We start from the raw sequence: 25,133 nt of genomic DNA on the forward strand, positions 1-25,133 counted from the left end.
ATGACATCATGCCCTCACAACGAGATCCAGAGTGAGGCTTTGGGGCACAGAGCAGTGCACACTGCACACATGGAGCAAAACCCCGGAAAAGGGCACTGAAGTCAAAAAATTAAAACATTAAAAGGAGCACAGCACCAACACAAACCTCAGACTACCGACTCCCACCGATGCCCACTGCCCAACCACACAGAAACAAACACAGGCCCACGTTGACCATGGCCAAATGTTACTCAAGTATCATAATAACAAAGTGGACCTTCGTTGCGGGCAAAAACATAAAAACCCAACCACCGATAGATCTACTCCTTCTCAAATGACAAGGGGTTGATACTTGGGCGAGTCGAACACAAACATTCTTGTGTTGACGGAGAGGCAAAGTGACAGCTTGCTCAGTGTCAGTTCCAGCAGGGAGAGAAGGAGAGAATCTCTGAGACCGCGGCCAGGCAGAATTTGGCAGTGCCCCTGCGAAGAAGACAAATTGTGATGCAGTCCCCCGATCTGGCACGCTGCTCCTAGAGATTAATTACTCTTTCCTCTGTGTCTAGCAAAACGAGAGCCTTGGAGCAAATGGGGACTTCTGGGATGCACCAAGCACCACACACCAAGCCCTCGCCAGTGGAGTTCGACGACGCCACGCAAGGCAAGTTGGAATGGCTGCTGTGTCATGTCGGGGAAGGAGTGGAAAGCCGCCCCTACTGACCCCTCCGTGAGGTGAGGAAGCGAGAGAACAAGGGCTGCGGAGTGGAAAATTTGTGAACCATCGCAGCGTGGATAATAAGGTGGGACTTACAGGGGGGGACTGAACTCGGCCGAGATGCCATCGCTTTTGTTGCCGTCTCTGTGTGGGACTCAAGGATTCTGGGCAGCAAGCCATCTCAAGACATTTGAGGCCACGTTTGTCAGAGACAAAATACCTGTTTTTTTTTTTATGGTGCACTTCTTCTACATGCGAATTCAACAAAGCACTTTGTTATCACACATTCAAACATGTTTATGCACTTAAGGTTCTAAAAGTCTCTTGTCTTTGCTCATTCTTGCACCTCTTGATAGCTTTGTTTTGTCTCTGCATCAGCTTAAGTGTTTAGGCCATCACTTAGCACTGCAATATGGGAGCAGGAAATCAATGGCTGGCATCAGTCGGTGAAACCTACGCACAGCTGTTGAAGATTATCAAGCAATCATCAGCATGTTTCAAAGCACATGAGTACACCACAGATATGGCCTAATGATTGCTGTGTGGTTGTATAAGAAGGTTACTAGGCACTTTCCAGCAAAGGCTATACTGTATGGTAGACAGAAAAAGGCATCTTATGCACTGCATTAACAGATTACTGTGTACAAACAGCTGGTCTCTTTCTTGCAAAGGATACATTACATAGGCCAGATCATACAGCAAAAGAGGGTTATTTTTTAGACTTAATTTGAAACATTTGAAAGATCTTAAGAGATGGATTTAGGGGGAAATCATGCAGGTTTTTCCCAACCATTATGAGTGATCGGCTGCCATTAATGGGAACATTCAGAACAGCTTCAGAAAGGCACAACTGTGACGCCTCATAAAAGCACTGCAGTTTGTAACAAATCCAACTTATCTACTTCTAGCATTATGTCAGAGTCTTGCTCATTTCACACATCTGAAAATACAGACAACCAGCTGGCACCACTGACCTCTCATTGCCTCCCACACAACATTGCCACAATACCTGGGCTACCATCTTTTTGTTAATAGGAAATAGGCCTAGTTATTAAATATTCTACTTCGGCCTGAATTTAAAAAATAAATTTCATTTAAATAACATCATAATAATATACGGCAACAACTACCATCTAAACATAGTGAACAAAGGATAGGATAACTTTTTTTTTTTTTTATCTCTGGCAAAACAAGACTGACATATGGTATCTGCTGTAGCCTATTACTCCAAATGTCTTACTTCATTCACAATAAACCAGAATTAATACACATGGAGGAACTACAAAACGAAATAAATAAAATAAATTAAAATAACTTATCTGATAAATATCTCTCGTCTTAAATTTCTCCTACGGTGTACTTCCTTTCCCTGCTGAGACCTTTATCTGTGATATCACTCCAAGAATACCGGCACGGCAAGAAATAAAAACACCTCTGGCAACACGGCACACTAATTAGTCCCCATTTTCATTTGCTAACCGTTAACTTGCAAAATGATTATTTTTTCCCCATGAATGGGTTTATATCAGTTACAAGACTGTGCTAATCCAAAACAAAAACACTTTTCAGGCATCACATTGTCTGTCGTTTTCCAAGCCTTCCATACACATAGCCTATTAACTACAAGCCTGTAGCCAATAGATGTGTTTTAGCACCCGGAAGGTCCAGAAAGGAGCAGGCAATGTGCAAAATATGTCACACAATGACACTCTTAATTGCTAATAAGCAATTATGCTAAGGCTACTTATATCAGTGTTCCATGTCAAATATGGAGAGTGGTTTGACAAAAGAAAAAAACATGTCATAATTATAGCTTTCAAAAAAGCACAGCATACTGTGACTAATAAAAATGCAAAATACACTTTTCAGCTCTTTATCTAATGCAGGTCTGCAGAACAAAAAACTCATGGATGTTTTCATCAATAACTGCAATTCTATGCCAACATGTGATATTCTTGTTTTCATTTCCAAACTTTTGCCATTATAATACCAATCCTCTCAAATCTGACATAAGACGGAATGAGAATCTGTCCTACAAGGGTACAAAAGGTTAAGATATCTGACTGTGTAGGTTGTGCCTTCCCTGGTTGTCTGTATTTCTGTCTAATCCTTTACAACTGATTTCACTTCTCATTTTCATGTGATTTTTCTTTTCCATTCCAATTTCCACCGTTTTTCTGTTAGGCTAAAAGCCAGAGGGAATGTCTAGTTATGTAAGGCCCTCAATTACCATCAGTGGCAACCTCAGACGAACCCAATTTCAATCAATGTAAAACATCAAAACATACGCAAGTCTGATTCATGTGGGGGGGAAAATATGAAATTAAACCCTCTCTCTCTATATTAGATTGTGCCAAACTTGTTTTCAACTGCATTCTTTCAGCTTATGGTTTTATGCAAAAGAAGTGAAAACTGCCTCTCAAACTGACACGAGCGGAGGTCAAAAGAAAACAGTCAAGCAGGAATAAAACTATAAGCACATTCTGTCCCCCTTTCGCTCCAGTCAATTTGCCTGATTGCTTGCGGTGGAATCCATGTCTCTCTTGACCTTTATAAGGGGGGGAAGTATCCTATGGTGCAGCCCAGCACAGCAAGAGCTGAAGAGGGTTAGAGGGTCTTGGGATTGGAGGGTTGGTTGGGTTCAATCCAGCATTAAAAGTGGGTTAACCTGAGAAAGCAGGGCAATGACACTTGGCGCCTCAGCGGAAGCCCCCAGTGAGCACCATGTCTGCCACGCAACCAGGCAACGGTTCACCTTCTGCAGTGGTCCATCTGTGCCCACGCCACGGATGGCACACATAGACAGGTAGTCTATTACTGTTATAAGCCAACTGTGATCGGACATAGGAGGAAAATCAAAAAGGGTATCTCAATTTAAAAGGACAATAGTTAATGTTTGTTAAAATTGCCTTCATGTTCTGAATTTGCAATAATGCCAGTTTCCAGTACTTCTAGCTTCATCGAATGCACTGAATGTGCCTGGCACCGCATATAGAAATCTGCTGCAATGCTCTGCAAAAATTAGGCTAGTTTTTCAGGGGAAGCATGTCTGATGAGATAAAGGCAGCTAGCTTTGCATAGAGTGAAGCAAGTCCTGGAGCTTCTGACAGCACAGAATTCACATCCAAATGTAACCCAGGCCAAAAAAAAAGGGAAGGGGGTCTAGAGGCTGTATAGAGGGATCCCTTGTTCAGACGAGGTCAAACACAGGTTTGCTTCTGCATTATTGACACTGTGAAAGTGGTCTGTGCTTTTTGTTATTGAAAAATTTAATATGATATTTATCTTCCTAGCCTCAGGTCCCTGTAATTCTGCTGCTGTGCTTTCTCTCAGTCGCTTTCTCAAGGAGATAAAGCCAATTTTAAAAAGGGGACTGTCTCACTTCAAAGTTACCTAAAAAAATCAGACCATCATTATTAAAGAACCTTTCTGAACAATATGCACCTCTAATGCCACATAGGCCCTCTATACAAATCCTTCCAATAAAACACTATTAGTGTTCTCAGTTGCCCAGGCTTGTTCTGTGGTTGATTTAATGGTTTTGCATTGAATGTGCCTGTAGAACACAATTTCTCACAAGAAGTCCTATCTGTTAAAACATGCCCAAAGATCCCCCTTTACACACAAAACAAAAGAAAGAGGGTGACCTTACACATAAATAAACGTTGGGTTTTGAAGGCCCATTGTGTCACTCCTGCAACCTCCAATACTTTCTACACTAAGAAAACCACCACCTGAAGACAACTCCTCCAGCACGGTGTTTAAATGCCATAGCAAGAATTTAAGAAGCACATCGTTTATCATTCCATCAGTTGACTCACGAGACAGCGACTTCATTCCCCAACTCAAGAAAACCAATCCCAATGTGTGATTTTTGCGAACTCAACTTAATCTGCTGCATAGTCACAAAGGTGATAGAATACTGCATGAACGTTACTTTAAGTCTGGACATCAAGTTAATTGAGCTCGACACTTTACCTTTTCACAATCTCAACCCTATAACAGATAGATAGGTAGATAGATAGATAGATAGATAGATAGATAGATGCTTTATTGATCCCCAAGGGGAAATTCAAGAACCCACGACCACGAGATTAAGAATCTCATGCTCTACCGACTGACATAACAATGTCATTAGTCAAGTAGAATTGGTATTTGCATTTATGTGTATGGTTCTCAGCAGATGCTTTCGTCCAAAGCGACTCACAATGACATCAATGTACATTATATTCAGCATAAGCATTTAGATACTGGAATAATATCTACCATGATTTTGTTTAACCCATGGTAATGATTTACTAACGCTGCACTGAGAAGGGCGAGGGACTGAGTAAATAAAACAAAAAATTTAAAATGAAGATAATGTCAGCTCCTTTCATTGGCGTCGTTCACATAAGTAGGCAAGACAGGAATGTGGTCATAAGCTCGGGATTTGTCCTCCGAGAGAAGACACGTTCATTCTTACTAGTTTATTTTAAGTGGTACTTTTTAGGTGTAAAATCGTAAATAACATTTAAAAAAATAAAGAAAAAACGACGCTGGCCAAATTGCACCAAACTGGTTAATACTAGTGTATGCGAGGAGGCTAGCTAGCGAGCTAGCGTTACAAGTTTTCTCCTAGACTATCTCCTTTCATAAGAGCATTTCCATACGTTAGCATTTCATGGGTCGGTGGGCTGAATAGATACCCTAAATGTGGCGAGCTTGTCCGTAAAGGTAAGCGAATAGGTATCCGGTGAAGTCGATTAAAATAGTACAGGCCTTGCACAGCAGCTTAGTTGCAAGTTGTATACGAAGGTACATTTCATGTGGAAATAGCGTCCCGTTACAATCTAAAGAACTCTCCGCTTTGCAGTTTGTTTGGCTAACTGCTAACTGCATCTTCAAAAGCATGACATGCCACCATCACCATGCCTATCCAGCTACCGAGGCTAGCCGTTACATGTACGGTAACGATAGTCTGCATAACATCCAAGCAACACCTAACCAACTCGCTAATTAGTTTGCGTCCGTGACACAGACCCCAAACTTACCTCACACCTAGAACTATGCGAGACACAAGGACTGTAGAAGAAACAGTCAGATAGCAACCATTAAACCATGCACCGTACGCGCTAACGGTAGCAGCAGGATAACGTTAGCTAGCTGGCTAGCTACAATATATGGCCAGCTAGGTAAAGCCAGAGACAGTGGTAAAGCTCTGTCCCTCACTAATACAAATAAGAATTGCTGCTACTCACGCGTTTGGGCTGCTCCGAATAAACACGGGGTTTCTTGATAGGGACGGTTGAGGTTAATATGTAAATCTTCGTGTCGCGGTCCAAGCTTTTGCTTTACCCAGGCTCGGGGCGTCACGGTTTGATGTAGATTGTTCCTACAGAGAAACATGAGAGGACTCGCCTCTCGCACTCCCTAGAAGCCTACCCGTTACAACCGGGACAAGTCGTGTAGGTACAGGGAATACGATAGAGGGCGTATTTTCCCACAAGTAATCAACTTTGCTGGAAACAGATTGATAATTTTGAAAGCCGACTAAGAAATTAAATAACAAATAAGGCTAGGCCTACAGCTGTCACCTACTTTGCCCCTTCCTGGTGTTGGAGAGAGACCACTATTGTTTTTTTATATTGTTCACGTATTTGCATGAGCCATGTAACGGCAAAACTAGAAAACTCACTACTTAAAACCGCTAAGATTGGCAGTAACACTAAACGATATAGTTGACGGGAGCGCGCCGCGATTCCAGTAGGCTACAACCAGAGACTTTGGGCCCGTCCCAATACCTCCCCTACCCCTAGATTTTTGCCCTAACCCTCGTTTTTGCGCGTGCACGTGTAGGGCTAGGGTGTCCCATTACTTTAGGGAGCAAGGGGAAGTGCTATTTTCCCCTTAAAATCAACCCTCAAAATATAGCCAGGACCAATGCAGGCTTAAAACGAAGTGGGAGATGAAATTACCCAGGATACCGTGCGAGCTCAGTGAGTCGGTCAATGTTTTCATATATTTTCGCAAATAAGCATATTAAAATTTCGAAATATGTTGGAATATGTTAGTTTGATGCACATCTGATGGACTGTTGAGTTTTGAACACTAATGTTAGAAAATATCTCACGAAGCTATCTGACGATGTTGATGATATCTGCTGATTGCTTAGAGAGAGTCTGCCCATCAAATAACGTTATAAATCAATCTGGGTAGTTTCGTCAATATTTAGGATGTGTGTTCTGGCGTTCACATGAACACGAACACGAATGTCTTTGTTGATTAACCAGACGTAGATAAACCAGCACAGCCCACACAGCAATGACCGCTGGAACGGGCATGTTCCTGAATGAAAATAGTAGCAGGCTACTACCGGTAGACACGTCGGCGCTGCGCGTGATGTAGGTGAGCACGTTCGCTACGCTAATTTGCATATAGTGGTGTCCTAATTCATAGGGAAAGATCTTCACCCCCACTTCCCTTGTCGAGGGGGCTTTAATGTTGAACAAAACCAAGTGGAAGTTTTAAGGGGGGAGAAATGGGACGGGCCCTTTCTAATGTGGAGACACAGCACTCAAAAAATACTCCATAGAAATGCATGGGCCTAGTTGGAGCAAGATTGGTGTCGTGAAGCCTTGCGCACGCGGATTTCTGCCGAAATGGATGCCCGACGAGTGCCCAAAAAGCGTTGTCAAATGGCCGCCGAGTGGAGGGACTTGCCCATAGATATATACACTAGATGTCGCCTTGAGTACTGCTGTTCATTGGAACGAATGCGTCAATCGAGACGCCATCTTGCTTCAGTGATCCACTCCTAATGCATTACATCAATCTGGGCAAAGATCTAGCGAAAATAAAATCACCATAAATCGTCAAAATCTCAAGCAATTATCTAGTTTTTTGGGTTGTTCCAACTGACAGGCATGTATTTATGGTTGAGTCTAGAGAAAACTAAGCTTAAGACGATAATAAAGATACATTTTACCCGTCTAGCCCCATAGACTCCCATTCATTCTGCACTAGCTAGCGGCGGCCCCTAGAGGAACAATGAGTAAACTGCAACCAGGTTCGATACAATGAAAGTAAACAGGCTCTTCTAGACAGGCTCTGGTTGAGGCCACATACCCCTCGTCTCGTTTACTCATGTAAATTGTAATCTCACCAGAAGTTGCTGTAGATCTGTAGAACATTTACCTCTGCTACTACATAGGCTACGCCAGTCGTTACTTTTATAATCATGGGTCAGTGCCATGGGCAAACGAGATGTAGCTGAATTCATAAATGACAAAGCAATGAGAAAGGTGATTTTCTTACGTTTCAACAACAAAGAAGCCGATCTGCCATCATTGTCAGAAGTTCCCAAATTTGTCGCTAATCGCTAAAAAGGTTTTCTATCGCTGGGGATGGCCAAACGTCACTAAATAGGTAACGCTGACAATACAGGAGAACTAGTTTAGCGCTTCAGATCCCTGTTCCAAGATGGCGGCGGTGTTGACGCATGCTGAGAAGCAGAAGGCGACATCTAGTGTATATATCTATGGGACTTGCCTAAAAGGACTTTGCTACAACTCCCATGATTTCTGTCCGACTTTGGAAATGTAGTCGTAGACTGTGAAAACAGACCAAAATCGTACAATGTAAGGTCACCTACATTCAAATGGGCCTGCACGTATTCATGTTTTTGTGACTTTTCCCCTCTATTTTGCCTATTTTCTCACCAATGTCCAGTCTACAGGCTAGGCTGCTAATAGGCTGTCCCCCCACATGCTCTAGTGTTTGATTCTCTGAACGAAAACCTTCCCCCTCAGCCCTCCAGCTCACCTGTAGCTCTGGCCCAGATTATCTAAAGACGGGAAAAACGCAATGGAAGCCCTGCCAATTGTGTTAGTTCCAATGAATTGTGCATTTTTATGACACCCAACTTTTAAGATGCTCGTGAGTTATGTCCCTGTCTTGCTTCGACCACTGGATTATTGATTGAATGTGTAAATGTTTATTCTTTTGGCTGCTGCTTTGGAATATAGCCTACCAACAAAGTCTCAGTGGTCAAACATGTTAGGTAATTTAAAAGGACACCAGGCAACGTTTTCGTGTTAATTAATCATCTTCATAAGTCAGTATATGGTTAAATTACTCATTACAGGGCGAATGAAGACTCTCTCGTCTGCCCCTACTGCCTGAAGAATATCCCACTTGCAAGTTCGGTGTATCCTACCCGCCGATCTTCAGTCTCACAAAGTCTCAGACATCACGAGAAGCAGGATCAGTTTACATCCTGCATCCCCAGCACAGAGGCAGGCTAACGAAACGCTAGCGATTGTTGGAAACGTGTGTATAATGGCTAACCTGACCCTAGCCAGATGAATGTTGTTCCGCTTAGCTCCGCCTAGCTTCACTCACATCCATCTGGGACCTCTTCCATTGAGAGTGATTTCTGCAACCGATTTTATGGTACAGCTAATCAGGACGCAGGGCGGGAGTTTCATAGCTGTGACATAGCGTAGAAGCGACTGTGAGACTGTTATTAGCGTCACGGGTTGGCTTCGATGTGAGTGGTTGAAGTAGCACGTCAATAGATGACTGACAAGTGGCTTATTCAATCATATGCAAGCATTTTTTGATTAGGCCCAGCCTTCTGAAGCAACACTTCAATGGATGAGTGGAGCTAGGCGGAGCGAAATTCATCTGGCTAGGGTCAGGTTATATAATGGCAGAGCCGGCGAAGATGCAAAGAAAAGGAAAAGAGCTTCAGACCGAGCAAGGGCTCGCACACGTATCGACACGTACAGACGGTAGGGGGAGCTTAGTAGAGAAAAAGCATCAGGCTTGCCTGGTATCCCTTTGATGTGCCTTGACCTGTGACTGAAGAATCCCTTGCAGAGCATGTCATTTCACTTGACATAATATTCTCTTACAGCTGCTCTCTAATCTCATTAAAGTTGTATGTCAAAGAAAGACTAAAGCCTATTTAATAAGTACAGTGCTTATTGTTGTGTTTTGGGACAAGGGTTGACTTCCCTTTCCTGATCATGACAATACATCGGAATAGAATCTATTAAGAGTCCCCAGAGGGGGGGCATATTGACACTCTACTTCTTAAAGCGATGGTTCGGAGTAATTTCACCCTAGGGTCCTTTGCACCATGACCCCGAGCCAAACACCCTCCCAGAACCTTTTTTCCCTTGGTCGAACCCTGGTCGAGTAGCGCTGTCAGAAACGAATGACGTTCTGCAGTCGTGATGGAAAACCAACTTTTATCTCGTAAATTACCCCACTAATAATGCCCTGAATGGTACGAAACTTCTGCAGTAGTACAACTATGACCTTTAGTCCAATAACGAGGCATTATAAAGTTTGTAAGTGCAACAGGAGTTTATTTGAATAAGACTTGCCTGATTATCTGCTACTATGCCGCTGCGTCGACGTTTCTTCCGTGATTTGGGAAAAGCCCGTAAAAGTCCTTGCAGGAAGCGATTACATCAACGTTTTTTGGTATATCCAGTTTTTAATATTTTTTTCCGAAGTGTTTACAACTTAGTGTTAACTAATAATTGTTGCAAACTGGACTACGAACAAAATATTAGTGCATTCCTGGATCTACATCCTTATGCATGCTTCCTGCCAGGACTTTTACGGGCTTTTCCCAAATCACGGAAGAAACGTCGATGTCTTGACTCGACTGTGTGAATTGCTATTTGGATATGATTATATTTTATAAATGTGAATGTACTCTCCTTTATATAAGTGTATGATTAGTAACCTGTAGACCGAAGAGACGCCAATATCATGTTTACTTATTATGACGGCCTAATGCGGCCTGATACACAGCCAAGTATTCTGATAGGGTGGAAGCTTGTACTTATTTATAAAAACCTTTACAAAGTATATTATATAAATGTTTTTTGTTTTTTGTACATGCATTTTGTAGATATTATGACGTGTATATATGTGTATAAATATTATGTATATAAGTGTTTTGTAAATCTATGTAACTATAGCCTATCACTCTGATGGGTCATGTGACCTTTTGTACTTGTTTAAATATGGCGACAGTCTGTCTGATATTCAAGTCTGATGAAGAGCGTATAAGCTCGAAACATTACACATGGGTGAAAGTCAATAAAAAATCCTGATGGGAGCAAGTGTGGACAATCCACCTTTTTTCCTTCTGATCATGACAATGACCATTGTTATACTACGATGATCATTTGTCAGCCTATTTTCCTGTGTCAATGGTCATGATTTATATCCGTTTTACAACTTTACCAACACAAACCCAAACGTACAGCTTAGACACATCTTTTCAATTGTTTACATTTCAAATGGTTATGGAGTCTGATGATTTTGTACATTTGTGCCTTATTGACATTTCACCCCAAAGCAAACATAAAGCTTTTTAATTTTGTGTTATTTGAAACCGAATGGAAAATAATGACAAAAGGAGGCAATGGGCTTTTCTCAAAGTCAAGGATTTGTCCAAGAATCCTTCACAGACGAGGCAAGGCTTCTTCTTAGCATATGGAAAACACACAATGGAACAGACTAACGAGTGTGCAGGAAGCTGGTGCATTATTAAAAATCGGAGACACGTCAGATCGCAACAACATTCGGTCAGACAACGTAGCACACACAGCGACAAGCTCCCGAACAATTACAACATGTAGACATACTGCTGTTGGTACAAATAGGCTACTGCGTATTAGTAGTAATACCCACCCAGTACAATAATGTTCCCTCTAGTGCCCGACGGGCCTCACAATAATATAACCCACCCGCACACCGATATGATGCACACAACGCAGTAAGCTTTAATACAGACTATGAAACGGGAGACATAAACAGTGGTGTACACGATGCCTGTAATTAAAACAAACATAAAGCACATAATTTTCCCACACTTCCCCACAACCACATCAAGCAGCCTTCACCACATACTAGGAATCAGCAGACAAATCAATTAAAATGGCAACAAGGCCCATGCCAACTCACCCAGCTTCTCACACTATGTCGCTCACACCGTTCGCAATAAACACCACAGCTCTCTGCATAAACTATAAAGCACATTGCGATATCACCCGGTGCTCGACTCACCATAATGTCAAAACCATCACATTTAAAGATCTGTGCGTCTTACCTTGGACCTCAACAAACACTCAAAACTTCGGCAAACATTCAGCTGAATGAAGATGGCAAGGGGCTTGTGCAAATACAGACAATCATCTGCTCTCCCACCTGCTTACCTAACGGGGCTATATCCAGGTGCACTGCAATCAATGGGATTCCCCCTACATTACTACAAGCGACACACCTCCCTCTGTCATTCCTGGGGATACCCCTTGACTACACCATAGTACTTGGTAGGATTTGAAAGCACCCTTGACATTGGAACAGTACTTGGCGAGATTCGATGAAGTAACGTCCTTGAAAGAGCGGCTTTGAAAGACCCATCAGTAGTTCTTATCCTTAACTATCTGTCAAAAATAAGCCCCGCCCCCCGAAACATCATAAATCACGTGATAGTCACGCCTCCTTTTTATGCAAATTAGCCATGTGGTTTTCGCCACGTGTTGTTTGTTATTGTTATTGTTTTGTGAGTCATGTGACAGTCATGTGACTGGTGTCATACCCCTGGGCGGCCATATTGGATGTAAAGTCATGTGACAGTCATGTGTCTGGTGTCAAACAATGCCACGCCCCCCTTGGCATCCATATTGGATGTAGTGTCATGTGACAGTCATGTGACTGATGTCAAACCCCTGGGCGGCCATATTGGCCCCCAAACCCCCATGTGTGTTTTGTTGTTATTATTATGTGTTATGTGATAAACTTTGTAAGAGTTGTATAGGAGTGTTAATAGCAGGAAATAAACGTATAGTATGCTACTAGCATAGCCAATAACCTGAGCATGTTGTTAGTGGTTTTGGTTGAAAAATGTGTTAGCTAGATGTTATGCATTGTAATGTAACCTTTATAACTGAAATCATGGTGGTCTTAGGTGACAAAAATGATAGTCTATGATCCCCCTACTTTGTAGGGGTGGTGTTTTGTCCGGGCATGTCTCTGAGTGTATTGTTTGAGACCCCTTTCATGTGGGGGGTCTGCCTACTACTTACGTACACTAGTGATGATAACATTGTAAAAGAACTGTATGGTTTGTCAGAGTTTCTGGTTGGTTTTATGTTCGAATCTAAAATGTATTTCACTCGCATATTTATTCTTCTATTTTTATTTTGTAGCGCCATCCCATGATCTAGATGGTCACTGTGTTATCAGCCTCGAAACATCTCTTGTGCGCTGACGAAAACGATTTGGGAACGACGTTCGGGGGATCTGAATTAGGTGCTGCGACAAGCAGTAAATCTACATCTGGTACAGAACCAGGCCCGGAGTGGGTAATCGGGAGAATCGGGAGAATTCCCGATGGCCTGCTTCACTTTTGGGCCGGTCGAGGGAAAAATATTGGCATTTGTCACGTTAATCTATCTTCTCTTAAAGTTGGCTACACACGTTCGCATTCTATGCCTAACACCGCAGCCTCTGCATGGGTTCTCCCCTCCCAAGAAGAGTTAATTGGTTGGGTCCATATAGCCCGTCTTTCCTAAAAAGTTTTCTCAGATACCAGCCGGGCCGGTCCTACCGTAGTGATAAGCGTCAGGGAGGATGGATGGTAGAAAGATGCAATGAGGGACTGAAAAGGCCAGGTAAAAAAGACGAAAAGTATTGGAGTGAAATGCTGCCAAATGTGCCATGTTTCCAATGTTCATGTTTTTGAAGAGGACAGGCATAAGTGGCAACTGGTAAAGAGAGATAGCCATGATTATAACATCGTAATTGGGCTAATAACCTACTGGACGTTGTAGCGTTGTCAACCTATTCACAAGTAACATAATGAGTTAAAATATTAGCATTTTGGTATCATCCAATATGGCTATTCATAGACTTTGCAAATATTATGCAAATATTGATAACAAAACTCAAGCTTGATCTGTGTATGCAGTAGCCTATAGGCCTAAAAACAAAAGTAGCCTGAGCAGCAGATCAGCCAGTCCCCCGCAATGATGAGCCCGAAATGAACTATGACTATAGGGACAAGTAGAAAGGATAATAGAGTTAACCATATGAATTAAAGTTATTTTATGGAAGAAAGAACAGTAGGCTATGACAGCAGTAGGCTGCATGATCAACCTATATGGCTTGTTTGCTCAGAAGTGGGTGTAGTAAAGGAGAAAATCACCAAACAACAACATGATAGCTGACCCATGCAGAAAAAACATGTAAACAATACAGTAGTTCAATATGCCTCTTAGTGGAGTTGTGGGATACATTTCAAATGCTTTATTTCTTCCTTCCTGTTTTTGTTAACTTATCAACCTATCCTTGTGGAATAGTGGAATATTAGCCTATAATAAAAACTACAGGATAGTAAGAGCTGAAATGATGCCTTTTTAATCCAATTTCCACCACCACTAAAAAAGGGGGCCGGTCTTGGGCCTGAAACTTCTGGGCTGAAAAGTGGCCCCACTCCGGCCCTGTACAGAACCCTTACCATCTTACGACCATGTCTATTGGAAGGATACTAAGAAGAGACGTTATAACGACTCTGAAGATCTAGCCATAACTACGAGGCCTGCTAAGCATTTTACTGGGGTAACGCGAGTGATACGGGGTAAGTTGATATTTCCCAATAGTTCATTCTTTCCCCTTTTGATAAAACAGCTGTTGTTACGGGTATGTTTATAACTGTGACACCCACTTTGGGGTAGAGTGTTGGTCTAAATCATTACCGGTGACCATTTGGAGATCTCTGTAATTTTAATGTCTAGTTGTTTTATTCTCCATACATGTATGCCTTCTAAGTGTAGCATGGTAGCATAATGTGTTTGCGGTCATTTCATTTGCAGAAAACGACGCGCACGATGACTTGATAGGTCTTGGAAACGCATCTATCAACAGGGGGAATACACATTCAAAGGACTATCAAACTAATGTTAATACTCAATCAAAGGACATTAACCGTGTGGATTTATGGAGTGATACTATACTAAAAAACTGGATGTCAAACAATTTCCTCCAGTTGAATTCTGACAAAACATAAGTCCTCATCATTGGATCCCAGCACATAGTGAAACAAATGATACAATCCTTAGGTCCCTTTCAATTTTTAGACTGTGTAAAACCTGTTGCAAAGAATCTTGGTGTCTGGTTTGACAATAATTTAAGCTTTGAACGTCACATCACAAAGCTCATACAGTCTTGGTTCTATCACCTCAGAAATATTTTCAAGATTAGTTCCATCTTAACTTTTAAAGACACTGAGACCATTATGCATGCATTTATTTCTTCACGCCTGGATTACTGCAATAGTCTTTTTTCTTGTCTGAACCAAAAATCTATAAAGAGACTTCAAACTGTTCAGAATTCAGCTGCCCGGCTTCTTACTAAGACAAAGTACTAAGACATTACTCCTGTTTTAGCCTCACTGCACTGGCTCCCAGTAAGCTTTAGAATTGATTTTAAGATTCTTCTGATTACTTTTAAAGTTCTACATGGCCTGTCTCCCAACTACATATCTGATCTCCTAGTACCTTATACACCTGTGCGTACTTTAAGATCATTTGGTAGCGGTTTCCTAACTATTCCTAAGGTCAATCTCAAAACTAAAGGGGTGAGAGCATTTAGTGTCAGGGCACCTAGGCTCTGGAATGACCTGCCTGATGAAATCAGGTCAGCCAAGTCAGTATGCTCTTTTAAATCCCTCCTTAAAACACATCTTTACAAGCAAGCCTTCCTTAGTTTTGTTTAAGTAATATACTTCATTTTGTGTTAAGTTTATTAAGTTTTATTTCAGTGTTAAGTTTTATTTCAGTAAGTTTTATTTCAGTGTCAAGTTTTATTTCAGTAAGTTTTATTTCAGTGTCAAGTTTTATTTCAGTAACTTTTATTTCAGTGTCAAGTTTTATTTCAGTATCCTAAGTTTTATTTCAGTGTCAAGTTTTATTTCAGTAAGTTTTATTTCAGTGCAAGTTTATTTTCCTTTTTCAAATTTATGTTAAGTTCTAATTGAATTAGTATATATTATCTGATTGTTATATTATTATGTCTTATTTGCATTTTCATATATGTTGATATTGTACAGCACTTTGTAACTTTGTTTTGAAAAGTGCTATATAAATAAAGATTATTATTATTATACAGAACTCGATTTTGACGACCTATCTGACGCGACTTTACTGGAGGCTGCGGATGCAGTCGACCCGTGTGAACTACATGAAAGGTCAGATTCGTTGAATGTTTCTGAACCTGGGGGTGGCTGGGCCCTCTGCAGATTTAGCAGTGTGTGATGTAAACACAGTTCGCTATAATTACACAGATGTAGAATCAGCATTGGATAGTGTTGAGCTGAGACTAAATTATGCTAGATCTGTGGCTCGTAGAGCTACGGGTGTAATAGGTCACACAGTGGCAGATCTGCTTATTGGTGCTGTGGAAACTCTGCAAAAGATTAGCCGGGATCATATAAAAAAATTGAGGCAGTTATCGATGGCATACTGAAATGAAATGTTACTTTAATGATGATCTGAATGGTGTTTAACCTCGGTGTGATAGATTGTTTATACGGTTCATGTTTATTTTTTCTTTGTTGTTGTTTTTTACGGCTATAATTGCGGAAGAGTAGTAAACATGTGTAATATAGTTTAAATTTGTTGAGTAATCAGTGAGTAGCCATGCCCCCGCCGTAATAAGCGTAATAGAAATGACAGTGGGTGCAATGATATTGAACCGCCTGATAAACGTACCAGAGATGATCAGACAGATTGTGTTTTTTTTTTTTTTTTTTTTTTTTTTTATTTAGCACTTGTAAAAAGACAGAATCAGAGAAGAAGCAAAGAAAGTAAATCAGTGCAGGAAGAGGCAGTAAGCCCAGACTGGCTTATATGAGGCCTCCACCTAAAAAAGTAACATAACAACAAGAGCCACAAAAAGTATCTAAACAATATAAATTAAAAGAAAAAGAAAGAAAAAGTATGAACAAACAGTGTAAGCACTACAGTAGAAGAAACTACAATGACAGAAGTCTTCAGGAGAACCAGCTATAGACCAGCCATTAAATTAGCCTTTAGGCATACTTTAAAATGATTAGTAGTAAAACATTTCAAGGCCAGATGTGATTTTTTTCCCCATATTTTAGCACCCCTATAACGTATGGAAAATTGAGCTTGACATGTTTTAAGTTGAAGAGGGTGAAAATCATTAGCTTGCCTCGTTACATATGAGTGAACCTGTGAATTAGTTTTAAAATAGCACTTAAAGTGCTCAGGAATCTTTCCATTACAATTATATATTTCATAAATAAAAACACAGGTTTGAAGTACATTAATATCATTCACAGTAAGGATTTTCAATTCTTTAAATAACGGAGTAGATGCAGCACACCAATTAGAACAGGTTGCAATTCTAACAAAACGCTTTTGAATGACCAGTAATTTCTTAATAGTGGAAGGAAAAGTACTTGCCCACACTAAATTACAATATGAAAGGTATGGATAAATTAAACTATAATAAAGAGTGAGGAGGCAATTTCTAGAGACAAGATGACTAACCCTCCTAATTATCCCAATTGATTTATTTACTTTTTTGCTAACACAGATCCTTCCATTTTAAGGTTTCATTAACAATAACTCCCAAGAATCTGGTTGATGAAACTTGCGGTATCTCTGTAGACTCAATTTTAATTTTACATATGTCATTAGGGTATAATTTTTTACCTCCAAGAATGATGAAATTAGATTTTTTAAGATTTAAAGATAGTTTATTTAATTTGAACCAAGTGACATATGCAGATAAGCCAGCATTTGCCTCTTTCATTAAAACACTGAAATTTGAATGTGAAAGAATCAAGGTAGTGTCATCTGCAAACATAATAGGAGAAAGAAGGTTAGAAACATTGGCCAAATCATTAATATAAATAAGAAATAATAAAGGTCCCAGGATAGAACCCTGTGGAACACCACAGGGTAATCCAGCCATGTTGGAATTGCAACCCTTTACACAGACAAACTGTTTTCGATCAGATAAATAGTTACTTAGCCACTTATATGTAAGATCATGAAAGCCATATTTATGCAGTTTTTCCAATAAAATAGAATGGTTAACAGTATCAAATGCCTTTGACAAGTCTATAAAAATACTACAAATATATTCATTTTTGGTTTGAGCCAAGGTAACCATGTCTATCAAGTGAAGAAGTGCCATGTAAGTTGAATGATTTTTTCGAAAACCATATTGGTGTTTATACAGAATTTCATTAGAATCTAAATGGAGGATAATCCTCCTGTAAATCAGTTTTTCCAGTACTTTTGAGAAACAAGGCAGAATCGATATTGGTCTATAGTTATTAAAGCAACATGGATCATCTGTTTTATACAAGGGAATAACCTTGGCAATCTTTAAGTCCTGAGGCACAATGCCTGTTTTCAGGGACAAGGAGAAAATGTGGACAAATGGTTGTAGTATTTTTTGTTTTACCTCCTTGACAAGAAAAGTTGGAATACCATCATGACCCGCTGATGAAGTTGTTAGCTTGTCAATTATTTCCCTATTTTCCACTTATCTAAAATAAATATTGGTCAAATCAGACAAAAGGATAATTCAATGCATAAAAGGTTTTTGTCAAAACCAAATATACTTAAATTTAAAGAACTGCTTGCCAGGGTTTCTTGGGATGATGTATATGAGGATGGTGATGCTGAGTCAGCATATGCAAAGTTCATGAAAATCATTGGCTCTCGTTTCAATGAGAGTTTCCCCTTGGGCAAATCTAAAAAACTTACCTTAGGATTTTAAGAAACCTTGGTTTACAACTGAATTACGAAAGCAATTAAGGAAAAAGAATAAACTTTACAAAAAATATATTTATAATCCTTCTCCTTTAAATCATAGTGTGTACAAATCATATAGAAATACTTATAGTCACTCAATTAGATCTGTAAAAAACAATATTTTAGTGAAAGATTTGTGCAGTATTCAAGTGATATTAAGGCAACATGGAAAACCATAAATCAGCTGCTATCAAGGCAAAATTCCACTGCGGGGTTACCTACAGAGTTTCATGATGGTGATAGGTCTCTCTGAAAATTTCAATGATTTTTTTGTCAATATTGGGCAGGAATTGGCAAATAAAATCTCTGATTGCAATGGGAGTCCCTTGGACTTTATTCCAAAGATATATCAAAGGATTTCTTCTTTTAAGACCCCTGACCTTGAGGAAATCAGTGAAATAATTGACAAGCTAACAACTTCATCAGCGGGTCATGATGGTATTCTAACTTTTCTTGTCAAGGAGGTAAAACAAAAAATACTACAACCATTTGTCCACATTTTCTCCTTGTCCCTGAAAACAGGCATTGTGCCTCAGGACTTAAAGATTGCCAAGGTTATTCCCTTGTATAAAACAGATGATCCATGTTGCTTTAATAACTATAGACCAATATCGATTCTGCCTTGTTTCTCAAAAGTACTGGAAAAACTGATTTACAGGAGGATTATCCTCCATTTAGATTCTAATGAAATTCTGTATAAACACCAATATGGTTTTCGAAAAAATCATTCAACTTACATGGCACTTCTTCACTTGATAGACAAGGTTACCTTGGCTCAAACCAAAAATGAATATATTTGTAGTATTTTTATAGACTTGTCAAAGGCATTTGATACTGTTAACCATTCTATTTTATTGGAAAAACTGCATAAATATGGCTTTCATGATCTTACATATAAGTGGCTAAGTAACTATTTATCTGATCGAAAACAGTTTGTCTGTGTAAAGGGTTGCAATTCCAACATGGCTGGATTATATAAATAAGAAATAATAAAGGTCCCAGGATAGAACCCTGTGGAACACCACAGGGTTCTATCCTGGGACCTTTATTATTTCTTATTTATATTAATGATTTGGCCAATGTTTCTAACCTTCTTTCTCCTATTATGTTTGCAGATGACACTACCTTGATTCTTTCACATTCAAATTTCAGTGTTTTAATGAAAGAGGCAAATGCTGGCTTATCTGCATATGTCACTTGGTTCAAATTAAATAAACTATCTTTAAATCTTAAAAAATCTAATTTCATCATTCTTGGAGGTAAAAAATTATACCCTAATGACATATGTAAAATTAAAATTGAGTCTACAGAGATACCGCAAGTTTCATCAACCAGATTCTTGGGAGTTATTGTTAATGAAACCTTAAAATGGAAGGATCTGTGTTAGCAAAAAAGTAAATAAATCAATTGGGATAATTAGGAGGGTTAGTCATCTTGTCTCTAGAAATTGCCTCCTCACTCTTTATTATAGTTTAATTTATCCATACCTTTCATATTGTAATTTAGTGTGGGCAAGTACTTTTCCTTCCACTATTAAGAAATTACTGGTCATTCAAAAGCGTTTTGTTAGAATTGCAACCTGTTCTAATTGGTGTGCTGCATCTACTCCGTTATTTAAAGAATTGAAAATCCTTACTGTAAATGATATTAATGTACTTCAAACCTGTGTTTTTATTTATGAAATATATAATTGTAATGGAAAGATTCCTGAGCACTTTAAGTGCTATTTTAAAACTAATTCACAGGTTCACTCATATGTAACGAGGCAAGCTAATGATTTTCACCCTCTTCAACTTAAAACATGTCAAGCTCAATTTTCCATACGTTATAGGGGTGCTAAAATATGGGGGAAAAAATCACATCTGGCCTTGAAATGTTTTACTACTAATCATTTTAAAGTATGCCTAAAGGCTAATTTAATGGCTGGTCTATAGCTGGTTCTCCTGAAGACTTCTGTCATTGTAGTTTCTTCTACTGTAGTGCTTACACTGTTTGTTCATACTTTTTCTTTCTTTTTCTTTTAATTTATATTGTTTAGATACTTTTTGTGGCTCTTGTTGTTATGTTACTTTTTTAGGTGGAGGCCTCATATAAGCCAGTCTGGGCTTACTGCCTCTTCCTGCACTGATTTACTTTCTTTGCTTCTTCTCTGATTCTGTCTTTTTACAAGTGCTAAATAAAAAAAAAAAAATAAATAAAAAAAAAACACAATCTGTCTGATCATCTCTGGTACGTTTATCAGGCGGTTCAATATCATTGCACCCACTGTCATTTCTATTACGCTTATTACGGCGGGGGCATGGCTACTCACTGATTACTCAACAAATTTAAACTATATTACACATGTTTACTACTCTTCCGCAATTATAGCCGTAAAAAACAACAACAAAGAAAAAATAAACATGAACCGTATAAACAATCTATCACACCGAGGTTAAACACCATTCAGATCATCATTAAAGTAACATTTCATTTCAGTATGCCATCGATAACTGCCTCAATTTTTTTATATGATCCCGGCTAATCTTTTGCAGAGTTTCCACAGCACCAATAAGCAGATCTGCCACTGTGTGACCTATTACACCCGTAGCTCTACGAGCCACAGATCTAGCATAATTTAGTCTCAGCTCAACACTATCCAATGCTGATTCTACATCTGTGTAATTATAGCGAACTGTGTTTACATCACACACTGCTAAATCTGCAGAGGGCCCAGCCACCCCCAGGTTCAGAAACATTCAACGAATCTGACCTTTCATGTAGTTCACACGGGTCGACTGCATCCGCAGCCTCCAGTAAAGTCGCGTCAGATAGGTCGTCAAAATCGAGTTCTGTATAATAATAATAATCTTTATTTATATAGCACTTTTCAAAACAAAGTTACAAAGTGCTGTACAATATCAACATATATGAAAATGCAAATAAGACATAATAATATAACAATCAGATAATATATACTAATTCAATTAGAACTTAACATAAATTTGAAAAAGGAAAATAAACTTGCACTGAAATAAAACTTACTGAAATAAAACTTGACACTGAAATAAAACTTAGGATACTGAAATAAAACTTGACACTGAAATAAAAGTTACTGAAATAAAACTTGACACTGAAATAAAACTTACTGAAATAAAACTTGACACTGAAATAAAACTTACTGAAATAAAACTTAACACTGAAATAAAACTTAATAAACTTAACACAAAATGAAGTATATTACTTAAACAAAACTAAGGAAGGCTTGCTTGTAAAGATGTGTTTTAAGGAGGGATTTAAAAGAGCATACTGACTTGGCTGACCTGATTTCATCAGGCAGGTCATTCCAGAGCCTAGGTGCCCTGACACTAAATGCTCTCACCCCTTTAGTTTTGAGATTGACCTTAGGAATAGTTAGGAAACCGCTACCAAATGATCTTAAAGTACGCACAGGTGTATAAGGTACTAGGAGATCAGATATGTAGTTGGGAGACAGGCCATGTAGAACTTTAAAAGTAATCAGAAGAATCTTAAAATCAATTCTAAAGCTTACTGGGAGCCAGTGCAGTGAGGCTAAAACAGGAGTAATGTCTTAGTACTTTGTCTTAGTAAGAAGCCGGGCAGCTGAATTCTGAACAGTTTGAAGTCTCTTTATAGATTTTTGGTTCAGACAAGAAAAAAGACTATTGCAGTAATCCAGGCGTGAAGAAATAAATGCATGCATAATGGTCTCAGTGTCTTTAAAAGTTAAGATGGAACTAATCTTGAAAATATTTCTGAGGTGATAGAACCAAGACTGTATGAGCTTTGTGATGTGACGTTCAAAGCTTAAATTATTGTCAAACCAGACACCAAGATTCTTTGCAACAGGTTTTACACAGTCTAAAAATTGAAAGGGACCTAAGGATTGTATCATTTGTTTCACTATGTGCTGGGATCCAATGATGAGGACTTATGTTTTGTCAGAATTCAACTGGAGGAAATTGTTTGACATCCAGTTTTTTAGTATAGTATCACTCCATAAATCCACACGGTTAATGTCCTTTGATTGAGTATTAACATTAGTTTGATAGTCCTTTGAATGTGCATTCCCCCTGTTGATAGATGCGTTTCCAAGACCTATCAAGTCATTGTGCGCGTCGTTTTCTGCAAATGAAATGACCGCAAACACATTATGCTACCATGCTACACTTAGAAGGCATACATGTATGGAGAATAAAACAACTAGACATTAAAATTACAGAGATCTCCAAATGGTCACCGGTAATGATTTAGACCAACACTCTACCCCAAAGTGGGTGTCACAGTTATAAACATACCCGTAACAACAGCTGTTTTATCAAAAGGGGAAAGAATGAACTATTGGGAAATATCAACTTACCCCGTATCACTCGCGTTACCCCAGTAAAATGCTTAGCAGGCCTCGCAGTTATGGCTAGATCTTCAGAGTCGTTATAACGTCTCTTCTTAGTATCCTTCCAATAGACATGGTCGTAAGATGGTAAGGGTTCTGTACAGGGCCGGAGTGGGGCCACTTTTCAGCCCAGAAGTTTCAGGCCCAAGACCGGCCCCCTTTTTTAGTGGTGGTGGAAATTGGATTAAAAAGGCATCATTTCAGCTCTTACTATCCTGTAGTTTTTATTATAGGCTAATATTCCACTATTCCACAAGGATAGGTTGATAAGTTAACAAAAACAGGAAGGAAGAAATAAAGCATTTGAAATGTATCCCACAACTCCACTAAGAGGCATATTGAACTACTGTATTGTTTACATGTTTTTTCTGCATGGGTCAGCTATCATGTTGTTGTTTGGTGATTTTCTCCTTTACTACACCCACTTCTGAGCAAACAAGCCATATAGGTTGATCATGCAGCCTACTGCTGTCATAGCCTACTGTTCTTTCTTCCATAAAATAACTTTAATTCATATGGTTAACTCTATTATCCTTTCTACTTGTCCCTATAGTCATAGTTCATTTCGGGCTCATCATTGCGGGGGACTGGCTGATCTGCTGCTCAGGCTACTTTTGTTTTTAGGCCTATAGGCTACTGCATACACAGATCAAGCTTGAGTTTTGTTATCAATATTTGCATAATATTTGCAAAGTCTATGAATAGCCATATTGGATGATACCAAAATGCTAATATTTTAACTCATTATGTTACTTGTGAATAGGTTGACAACGCTACAACGTCCAGTAGGTTATTAGCCCAATTACGATGTTATAATCATGGCTATCTCTCTTTACCAGTTGCCACTTATGCCTGTCCTCTTCAAAAACATGAACATTGGAAACATGGCACATTTGGCAGCATTTCACTCCAATACTTTTCGTCTTTTTTACCTGGCCTTTTCAGTCCCTCATTGCATCTTTCTACCATCCATCCTCCCTGACGCTTATCACTACGGTAGGACCGGCCCGGCTGGTATCTGAGAAAACTTTTTAGGAAAGACGGGCTATATGGACCCAACCAATTAACTCTTCTTGGGAGGGGAGAACCCATGCAGAGGCTGCGGTGTTAGGCATAGAATGCGAACGTGTGTAGCCAACTTTAAGAGAAGATAGATTAACGTGACAAATGCCAATATTTTTCCCTCGACCGGCCCAAAAGTGAAGCAGGCCATCGGGAATTTTCCCGATTCTCCCGATTACCCACTCCGGGCCTGGTTCTGTACCAGATGTAGATTTACTGCTTGTCGCAGCACCTAATTCAGATCCCCCGAACGTCGTTCCCAAATCGTTTTCGTCAGCGCACAAGAGATGTTTCGAGGCTGATAACACAGTGACCATCTAGATCATGGGATGGCGCTACAAAATAAAAATAGAAGAATAAATATGTGAGTGAAATACATTTTAGATTCGAACATAAAACCAACCAGAAACTCTGACAAACCATACAGTTCTTTTACAATGTTATCATCACTAGTGTACGTAAGTAGTAGGCAGACCCCCCACATGAAAGGGGTCTCAAACAATACACTCAGAGACATGCCCGGACAAAACACCACCCCTACAAAGTAGGGGGATCATAGACTATCATTTTTGTCACCTAAGACCACCATGATTTCAGTTATAAAGGTTACATTACAATGCATAACGTCTAGCTAACACATTTTTCAACCAAAACCACTAACAACATGCTCAGGTTATTGGCTATGCTAGTAGCATACTATACGTTTATTTCCTGCTATTAACACTCCTATACAACTCTTACAAAGTTTATCACATAACACATAATAATAACAACAAAACACACATGGGGGTTTGGGGGCCAATATGGCCGCCCAGGGGTTTGACATCAGTCACATGACTGTCACATGACACTACATCCAATATGGATGCCAAGGGGGGCGTGACATTGTTTGACACCAGACACATGACTGTCACATGACTTTACATCCAATATGGCCGCCCAGGGGTATGACACCAGTCACATGACTGTCACATGACTCACAAAACAATAACAATAACAAACAACACGTGGCGAAAACCACATGGATAATTTGCATAAAAAGGAGGCGTGGCCATCACGTGATTTATGACGTTTTCATGGGGGCGGGGCTTATTTTTGACAGATAGTTAAGGATAAGAACTAC

The 25,133-nt window shown here is 39.5% G+C and overlaps 1 protein-coding gene across 1 annotated transcript in view; it reads right to left on the reverse strand.

Moving 5' to 3' along the window:
- The window catches only part of ndst1b (N-deacetylase/N-sulfotransferase (heparan glucosaminyl) 1b), a 62,775-nt gene extending 56,645 nt beyond the window's left edge, over positions 1 to 6,130 (reverse strand). Inside the window, exon 1 of the mRNA XM_076273743.1 lies at positions 5,935 to 6,130. The gene's annotated coding sequence lies outside the window, so the exon portion shown is untranslated. The remainder of the gene's footprint in view (positions 1 to 5,934) is intronic.
- Positions 6,131 to 25,133: the final 19,003 nt, after the last annotated feature.

This window comes from Alosa pseudoharengus, unplaced genomic scaffold (assembly GCF_046254945.1).
Source record: "Alosa pseudoharengus isolate Yale_2024_CS ecotype anadromous, Long Island Sound unplaced genomic scaffold, YU_APseudo_1.1 YU_APseudo_1.1_scf_8, whole genome shotgun sequence".
Classification (NCBI taxonomy): domain Eukaryota; kingdom Metazoa; phylum Chordata; class Actinopteri; order Clupeiformes; family Clupeidae; genus Alosa; species Alosa pseudoharengus.